Raw genomic sequence first — 9,649 nt, forward strand, 5'->3', positions numbered from 1 at the left:
AGTGATTCTGTGATTCTGTGATTCTGTATATATAAGATCTGAGTTCTAACTATTCTTTTGACATGCACTGTTACTATATATTCAAAGTATATGCCATTTCCACTCAACCAATGTCTTTACTATCTGCCAACTTGTAATCTATATTTTTTCTATTCAATTCAGTCTGTAATACATTCAATTTCTGAGCGTTTTTTAAAAGTAATAAAAACACTTAACTGTTTTAAAGTGCTCAGTTTTTTTTCTCTCAGGGAGAGCGGAAAAAAAGGTACCGGGTAAACTCCCAAGTGTACAGATTTATAGCTACTGGGATATTTTTTTCTTAAAAAAACCTAACAAAAACCCCAAAACAAACACCCCCCCTCCCTCAACCTCAATCATAGTATGGATTCTTTTACTCCATATATGAAAAATTCCCATTCATGTATTAGTTTTTGGTCATGAAGCATTCATAAAGCCAAGAATTTTCAAAGCCTTCTTACTGTGAACAAAGCTTATTCTGTGTTAAAATATTCCTGTTAATATTTAGCTTGCTTTGTTCTCATTACACATGTGTTCATGTAACGGCTGCAAGCATTTTGTGTTTCAGGAAGCAACTTAACCATTTTTTAACAGCTTCTGTAACTGAAATTATTCACTAGGATATTTTTTGTAGCTTCTTAACAGTCTTATGAAATGCATCTTTCCTACAGTCATTGAGGACCACTGATACTCGTCTTCATTTGTTTTTGTAACATTTATTCATGAACGAGTAAGACTTTTCATCTAGCCAAAACATATTTACTTATGCCTGTCTCATTCTGCAATATAACTGTTAAGTTTGCTGGCTTTGCTGCAAGTCTGCAAGGTGTATTTCTGACAGTGAGTGTAGCTCCTCAAAACTTACCCGAGTTAACACTGCTACTCTAAGTAAGTGGTGTAGATGCAGAAAGCACGGAATTCAGCTGGAGCTCCCGGAGTGTTGACTCAGCAGCTCGAATAGGATGGCTGCAATGTTTGAGCAGTGAAATTTAAATTTTTTTCCCAAAATTAAAGAATGATTCAGCTGTTTACTACGAGATAGTATCTCTGGGGAATTTCACTGATTTTCCATGAGATCAGGTTCTTCCTGTGAAAGAACAGCAGAAATTAAAAGTGTATCAAAACAACCATACCTTTGTTTATAGATACCTCAGAAAATTACAACATCCAGAAATAGTAACTCTGTCCCACAGCCTTTGGAGGGCTGTTTCAGATCTGCTGCCTGCCACTGGAAGTCCCTGGGCAGTCCTCATTCGCCCTGAAGCACTAACACTGGCCTTCAGTGATGCCTGAAAACTCCAAGCGTGGATTACATCTCTGTTATTGCAGGACTGTACAAATGCATAGTGATACTGTTGCAGGTTAAATATCTTCATTAAGACAATCCACCTGTGTATATTAAATATGTACATGGATGTGAGCAAGACATCTGCTTTTGCTTCTTTGCTCCTTTGGAGACATTGCTTAGGTGTTCAACGAGAGATCTCCCTCATTTCAGTCAGAAGCTTTTGGCTGAAGTGCCATGAGTTAGGAAGTAGTTTGCATCTGTGCGGTGTTGCTTCTTACAGGATTTTCACAAGCTATTTGGATTTGACATATACCTAAGTAGTTCACACAAAAAAACACCATATATAAAAGACCTGATATAGAAGGCTAATTAGCGATTGCCAAGTACCCTTCTAACCTTAGCTAGAAGCAGCTTTGTAATTTCCATTAAATACCTACTTTATTTTCCAGTCTGCTGATAAGCTTAGTGTGCTGGAAGTAAACCAGAAGTCTGATAGCTCTTCCGATCAGTCAAACTGCAGCTTTTGGTGTGCAATTGCTAAAGCTTCATGCTGGCTTTCTGCTTGTTCTGCGGGAAGCACCAGCAGCCACCAGTGCGAGGGGAACACCAAGAGCAACCATGGAGAGAAGACCCAGCAAACAGAGAAGCAGTTCCTTTGAGAGGCAGAGGAGATGTGACACTACTGCACGTGTGGGATAACGGCTATAAATATTAAGAGTGAAAAGCCATAGGAGGGGATTCACATTTCTATTTTCTACAGATGTAGCCTTGGCTTAACTGAATTAATTATTTTCATGAGAGACTGCAGTTTTATGTATGGTCACTAATGACAGAAGCTAAAAATATTACCGTGGTTTTCGGCTGCACTATCTTCTCTATGTGTCAATATGATAAAGCAATCAGGAGACAGGGTTCATCTCACCTAACTCTAGCCACTTGTAGTGAACCAATCTATTTTAAACTAATCATCGTCCTCCCTCTGTAGAACTGGTGGAAGTAAGGCACCGGTAATTTACTCCTAAATTAGAATAAGGTGGGTGACTTACCATGAGGAATGGCAACTCTGCTGAATTTAGATAATACATTTACATTGGACAGATATAACTTACACAGGTATAATTTAGGTGGGAGGATTCGTCCTTTACTGCTTTCTGACATTGCTTGGCAGGTGGAAGGAGAACTTTGTGCCGTGGGTCAAGCCTGCTATGCACACAAGGAGTTTGCTGATAACCTTAGTTGACAGTAGATCTCCTTATCTTGATTTTCCTGTTTTCAGCATTACAGCCACATGTAACTTCTGGAGTTAGATCTGCTGTCCTCTGTCAAAGGCACAAGGCAACCCCAGGGACTGTAAGCATGTAAGAACAGATAAAGTGACTACTAGAGTATATTACAGCTATTACAGAGAGCTGACATTTAAACATTCTTGGTCAGAGGAATACGAGGGCATTCTCATGTGATATTTTCCCTTTAGAGTTTTTATATGCTTATAGGAGTAGAATTAATTTTTCACAAGTATATATAGTAAGGAATATAGGCACCAGAGCTGGAAGAAAAATTATGACTTCCATCTAATCTGTAAGTTTCATAAGGAAAATGTTCATATGTTCCTCAGGAACATACTACTTATTATATACTAACTGGAATATTCTCCACATTACCTTACAGGTTAAATGTTGAATAATTAATCAGTAGGATCTGCCATACCCCAAACCATATCGTATCTCAATTTAATTTGTGCAACATTGTCAGATTGCTGTGATCATATTATAATTCCAGAAATAAAGCTGCATCTCCAACAGATTCCTGGGCAGAGTAATATTTTCAGTAGTGCAGCTTTTGCTTCAGCAGCTTTTGTGTACTTGCCAAATGATGGCATCAGACATTTTAATTGCTGAGTTTTCAGCCTCCTAATAGCAATCAATCTTTACGTAAGCATCAAGTTTCCATGTGGTGTGTGCATGCATGGTAGCCATCTATTGCAAATTTTTTATTATATTAATGAGGAGGGAGTACAGAGAGTAAGAAGTTTTTTTCTCAGTGGACTTGTTATAATCAGGCAGTGTACCCTGAGTGCTGTCTCAGCCAAATACTGAAACAAATATGCCACCAAACCTATAAGATCTTGGAAATTCTATCACAAATTATTTCTTTTACAGATTTTCAATTTAGATGAGTTTCTTGGTATGCAGGCACTATTTTTTTCTATATTCCCCCTCTCTTTTCTTGACTCCTGGTTGAGAGAAAATGGCAGTCACTGTTAGTTCCTTATCAAACTGAGTTACTCTTTTTTCATCAATGCTTCATTTTCACATTTTCCCTTTTCCTGGTTCCCCCTTATGCTCCCAAATGCTTTCTATTTGAAAATCGGGATTCTTTATATTTATGGGGCAGTCTTTGGAAGCCTACACAGCCACTGTCCAAGCTGTGTCACGTTTGTGGAGCATTAGAAGACTTCTCTTCTGGCTGCAAGCAATACAGATGCCATCCTGTAACTACTATGTTCTCTTTAAAACAGAGAGAGAGAGAACAGTATTTCCACTTCTATCAGTGCAATCTCTAGTAAAAATCGTTAACACTAACCATCATTAACATTCGGTGCAGTACGTATTAGTAGTCTGTCTGATACTGGTCCATTAAAAAATACTTAGCCTTGAGTTCAAAAAGTCCTACATAACATATCCTGCCTCAGCTGTCAGCTTTGTCACAGATGGGTGGTAGGTGTACTCTGATAAAAAGGCCAGGTACCTGTGTGAGTGAGAGTCGATTTCAATTTATTGATTACGCTGCTGAGAGGCAAGGAAATTCCAGGAAGAACTTTACAGAAGATATTAATTAGGGAATATAGCAAATGAACTAAAACAATGTAATAAAATATTGCATGAAAGAAATACGTAGGCAGAATAGCTTTTATAAATTTAATGCAAAGGAAAACAACTTAGTACTGATTGTTTCTATATTTTAATATGTTAAAGAATATTAGCTAAAGAAATGTTAAAAAAATACTAGTAGTTGGACCAACTGTTAAGGATAAGTCTTGCCCAAGATTCAAATGATGAACTGTAGGAGATGATTAAAAATTCAGTGCATCTTGAAGTGTGCATCTTCAAACATCTGAACAAGCATGGGATTCATCCCAGAGGAGCAATGCCTGAGTGCACATCCCTTCTGGGGGTTACCATCTAATCACTAATATAAAGCTGCATTACTACAAATCTAGCAGGAAAATATAACTCACTTTTCATCCTGTCTCTAGGCCAACTAGATACAGTCTTTAGCATGTTTTTTACGCTTTGTGCAGACTGGACCAATCTGGTCTTGTTTTGTGCCCAAATTCCCGCTTCTTTGTTTCTCTTTGCCATGATATCATCTCAAAATACTTTAGGCCTAAAGATGTAGTTACTTAAATATAGTTTATAAGATCTTAGAAGTCCTATTAAAAGCTCTTTAAAAGTCTGTTGACATGGCTACTGCTCCTCTAGCACTCCTTGGATAGGCTTCATTCTTTCTGCTCTAGGAGGAATCTTTTTGCTCTGTGCTTCCACAGCAGCTACTCTCACAGCTTTGTTCATGGCTCGTGCCTATTGATACTGCTACGAAGGCTTGCATGTCACAGGACCTTTGGATGCGTAGATGGCATGCAATCTTCCAGAAGTTCAGTAAATGGCACAGGTTGAGGAAAAAAAAATTGGTAAGAGTAAGAGAGAGATCAGGCTGCACTAGATATGAAAGCAGGTTGAAGGTAAAGCTGTTCTCTTAATTCCCTTAATTCTTACAGTCAGTTCGGTTTTCAAAGCCTGGAGTCTGTAATGGGGTCAGCAATCAATCTAGGGCAAAACACAGCGAAGAAAACAGTGCAGTTGACAGGAAAACAGTCAAAACCTAGAAAATTATCAAAAGAACATCATGAAGAAGTTTGGATGAAGAGGCAAGCTGGATTTCGTGGTAAAACAATATTCACAAGCATAAAAGCAGTGTAAGGAAGGAGTGACATCTTGAGAGTTGAAGGTAGGTAAAAAGCTGGAAGAAGGTGAAGCTTTTCTGTTAGATAAGAAAGCGAGAAGTGAAGCAGATATTATTGCCTGCAATAATGCCTGGAACACTGGGGCAGTAAAATATCCCAGTGGATAAGAAAACACTGGGATAGGAAACTAAATCTTTTGATCCTTGGGCCTTGAGAGAGGCAAACTTCAATGTCACAAAGGACATTTGTCTAAAGAAAAATTAAGGACATGTTAAGTATAGTGATGAATGAAGTGGCATCTCCTACTGGCTATGAGAAACTAGAAGAATGTTCCACTGGGTTTCAGACGCCAAACCTAACCAACCTGTTTTCACTCATGTATGATTGCCAATATTTTTGTGCAATCCAGTGTTTCAAAACCTCTCCAAAATAGGAAGTAAAATATAAAACATACCCATATTGATCGGCAAATACTTGACTAGGTTATTTAGTGCTGCTGGAAGGGGACTGCACAGAGAATACCCCATGTTCTCAGCTGATATTGCTTATCCAGCAGTATTTCAGGCAGTGAAACTGGGTGATTGTAAAAATGCACGTATTTCACTGTGGCACCAGCTATGAATGAGCTATGCAATTTATAATTTAAAAGCAAATATAAAAATGGGAAGGTTTGACTAGTTTATGGGACAAAAGCTAAATTGGAAAAGTCAAAGTATGAGAAGCTGTATTTGTGAATGGAAAATTGTAATTGACTGTTATGGACACCAGTGCAAAAATACACTTTTTGGAAATTATTAAATGTCTTGTCAGCTCTGATTTTTCCAAGCAACTGTTATTTTTACACTCGACTCTGTAATATTCTTTTAGGATTGAAAACTAAGCTGTATTAGAAATGGAAGAAGTCAGTTTTTAGAAATATGTCTCCAGAAGGTCATTTCTCACTGAACTTGATACAACTCTGGATGCTTAGAGTTATGGTAATTTCCCAAGTTTCATTAAATGATTTTGAAATTTGATGGAACTGGGCATACTTGACTGAGGATAAGGAGGAAAATATCCCTATCTTTTGGTCAAGCCTTTGGAGGAGGGCTTTTTTCTCACTACTAATAGGGAGAACCTGCCAGCCAATATAATTTCTCCAATAAGAACAATCTTATTTATTTTCCATTGTAATTTCTTACTGGAATTTGCAGGCTGCTGTTGAGTAGTTTTTGCATTTAAACATTGAATTACTTAGGTCCTATATGAAATAATCTACTACAATAAAACATGGTATTGTAAGGGTTTTTTCAGCTTGAAAGATTCTAGGGTGTAGTAGGATTTAGTGTAGAGTAACTCTGCTGCTTGGAATCAATATTTTTAGGAAGGTAATTTTATTTTAAGAAGGAAAATTATTTTTTATTACAAAGATAACTGTAACTACAGAGTCTCTGTGGCGCAATCGGTTAGCGCGTTCGGCTGTTAACCGAAAGGTTGGTGGTTCGAGCCCACCCAGGGACGGGTCTTGTATTTCCTCTGCCCGTGGCAGGGCGGTTGGAACTAGTTGATCTTTAAGATCCCTTCCAATCCAAACCGTTTTATGATTCTGTGAAACTTTGGAAAACAAATTCTCTGTTAGCCTCAGGCTCATTAAAACACTAGTTTGCAGAAGTATCAGCAATGAATTAACAGACTAAAGTATTTCCATGGATCATTATTTAAAGATGAAATAGCATGGAAATAGTTTCACTTAAGCAGAATATTACAGAGTGCTTCTTAGGGTTCATATTGCTCTGTCATATCTGTTTGTCTATATGGTACTCAGTTGGGTTGCTGTGAGCTCTAATAGGTCTATGCGATTTTATGATGTTGAAATATAAACATATATATACAAAATATCAACATGGGCTACTGTGCACCTCAGGCTTAGCAAAGATTTGTCATTTAGGAATTAACAGATAGCTGAGTAGCTGTGCCATTTCCAGAAATTTTATGTAAAAGCCTGATGAGCTGGAATCTGCAGGACAGGCGTTATTGTTTGCTTCTGGCTTTATATCTCCTCTGCATGGCACACTTTAGTAATTGCTCTAATGACAGGCATATGGATCTAAGTCTTTGATGTGATATTTTTGCTTATGCTTTAAAAACACTTGTACTGTGAGGCTTAACTAGCAGAATATGACTTTCTCTAAAGCCTAAAAACAGAACAAATCTATGTGCAGTGAAACCACTGAAGCCTATATCCTTCAGCAGCTCTCTCTTGCTATCATTTTATGTCAGCCCTTCTCTCACAGGAAAATGGATAGGGCTCGCTCCCTGCTTCCCAGCTGCCTATTTTCATGGTACATGCAAGAATTTAATCTTTTTGAGTTGTCTTCCTTTCTATAATGCTGCAGCATAAGGATCTAAATACCAGGAAAGAGGCAATCAAAATGCTGTTTTCAAAGCTGAAGGCCAAAACTACAGCATGCTATCATCCTGGGAGCAGGAAGCAGAAAATTAGCTGGGAAAGAGGTGACCCAATAGCCAAGAAGAAATGATGGCCTTGATCTAGATGCAAAAGAGCAGCTAATAAAACCAGAAGAGGTTTTCGGTCTTGTCTGTTGGCTTTGACAGAGTGCTTCCACTCTACAAATAAGGCACTATCCTTAAAAACACCTCCTGATTTTCAGAAAATGGCTCTATGCCCTCAAGAATAGTGCAAAGCAACTTGAAAATGGAAAAGCAATCCCAGTTGTTTTTCAACACACTAGATCCAGATCACATCAGATAACCAGTTTAAAATTGTTACTTTTTAGAAGATCATGCTATCATAAATTTCAGAGTTTCAGAGAGTAAAAGGCTATGACTTTAACTGAAATAGCTATTAAGTTTAGTAACCATACTAAGAAACAGATGAAGGGGTCAATAGGAATCAATGCAATTATTCTTCATGTTGTGTTTTAACAGTGCACTACTATGTTTGTGGCAAAGAGGTAAAGGAGTTGTTTAGACAAAGACCACAGAAAACAGATACTGTGTTGTTGCATATGAAGTTTCCGCTGTATTTATGTAGAATTAACATAGAGAACAGGTTTATAGACTAAGCTTCTGGAGCAGAGGATAAGGAGAAGATAAGAACTTTGATGTGGACCAGGAAAGATGAGAGAGAAATTCCGTTAATCCAAAGGTCAGTCCTTGGCCCGTAATTTTATTAACAGAGTGGTCACACCTGGAATGGACACCCAAGTCTTATTAGAAAGAAGTGATCTATGAGATCCTGATATACAGAAAATAGTAAAGGCCATGGAGATGGTAACAACATTGTATACAGGGCCAGAGGAACTCCGGCTTAAACATGAGCAAGGTCTTAGAAACAGCATCGTTTACTATTGGACATGCTTGTCAAAATGCGTATTTAATAGTTAACTTTTGGCAGGGGGTGAGGGGTAGCAATGTAATTCCTGAATCTCCAGGAGAGACTCCTACTCCCAAAGGAGCTGAGGGCATCCCAGCTCAGGAGGAGGGAGCTGAAATGTTAGTCCCTCTCACCTGGCAAGGAGAGCAAGCACGGGGAATGGAGCCAGCCAAGGACATTCTCATCTGTAGGCACAAACCACCAGCTTGTCTTGCACAGGGAAGGCATTCTTAACCTTAACTCTTAAAATAGTCAGCAGATTGGAGACTACTGGCTAAAACAATAATTTCAAAATGCAGGAACTATATGAAATAAAGTATTTGAAGTCTGTACCCCAGAACCAAATATGGAACTGAAAAAGTTCAAAGGACCTCTTTTGTATCTATTTGCAAATGAAAGTAATTGAGAGAGATGAAGATGGTACACACTTTAATTCTACTTTTTGTGTACTGTGAGGCAGGTGCTGTGCATGGATGTGGTTTGCCCTCTTTGCTCCTCTTCAAAAGAATAAGCAGAGGTCCTTCAGATCTTATTGCAGAGATCGTTATGTGCAGCCTCTGTAGGAGCTGAAATTTTAGATAGCTGTGGTAAATCAAACGTAGTGTAGAGATAGGTATAGCAATAATAGTCATGGATGTTCTTTTGAACTGAGGAATTAGAGTTAGTCTTGTTTCCTGTTAAACCCTGAAAGACAAAGATTAAGGAGAAGGTAAAAAAGACTATTAACTGGAAAGAATTGTATACATGAAAAGCATTTTGCCTAAATTAAGGAAGGCTCTGTGTGGGTGACTCTTCCTGACAAATATTCTAGGCACTGTGTAGAGAATTTACTGGGAATCAGGAGCAGTGACTAACACCTTGAGAAGCTAAATACCTTAACCAAAAGGTAATGGTGAACCCCTTTGGACAAAATTGCCCAGAAAAATAATAATCATTATGGAGGGAGGATTTCATGAAGACAAAACCCTGTCCTTTAGATCACAGAATCACAGAATCACAGAAT

General features: G+C 38.1%; 1 non-coding gene across 1 annotated transcript; it reads left to right on the plus strand.

The window, feature by feature from the left end:
• Positions 1–6,696: 6,696 nt before the first annotated feature.
• TRNAN-GUU lies at positions 6,697–6,770 on the plus strand. The gene has a single exon. It is a non-coding gene; the product is annotated as a tRNA-Asn (tRNA).
• The last annotated feature ends 2,879 nt before the right edge of the window (positions 6,771–9,649 follow it).

This window comes from Phaethon lepturus, unplaced genomic scaffold (genome assembly GCF_000687285.1).
Source record: "Phaethon lepturus isolate BGI_N335 unplaced genomic scaffold, ASM68728v1 scaffold57244, whole genome shotgun sequence".
Taxonomy (NCBI): domain Eukaryota; kingdom Metazoa; phylum Chordata; class Aves; order Phaethontiformes; family Phaethontidae; genus Phaethon; species Phaethon lepturus.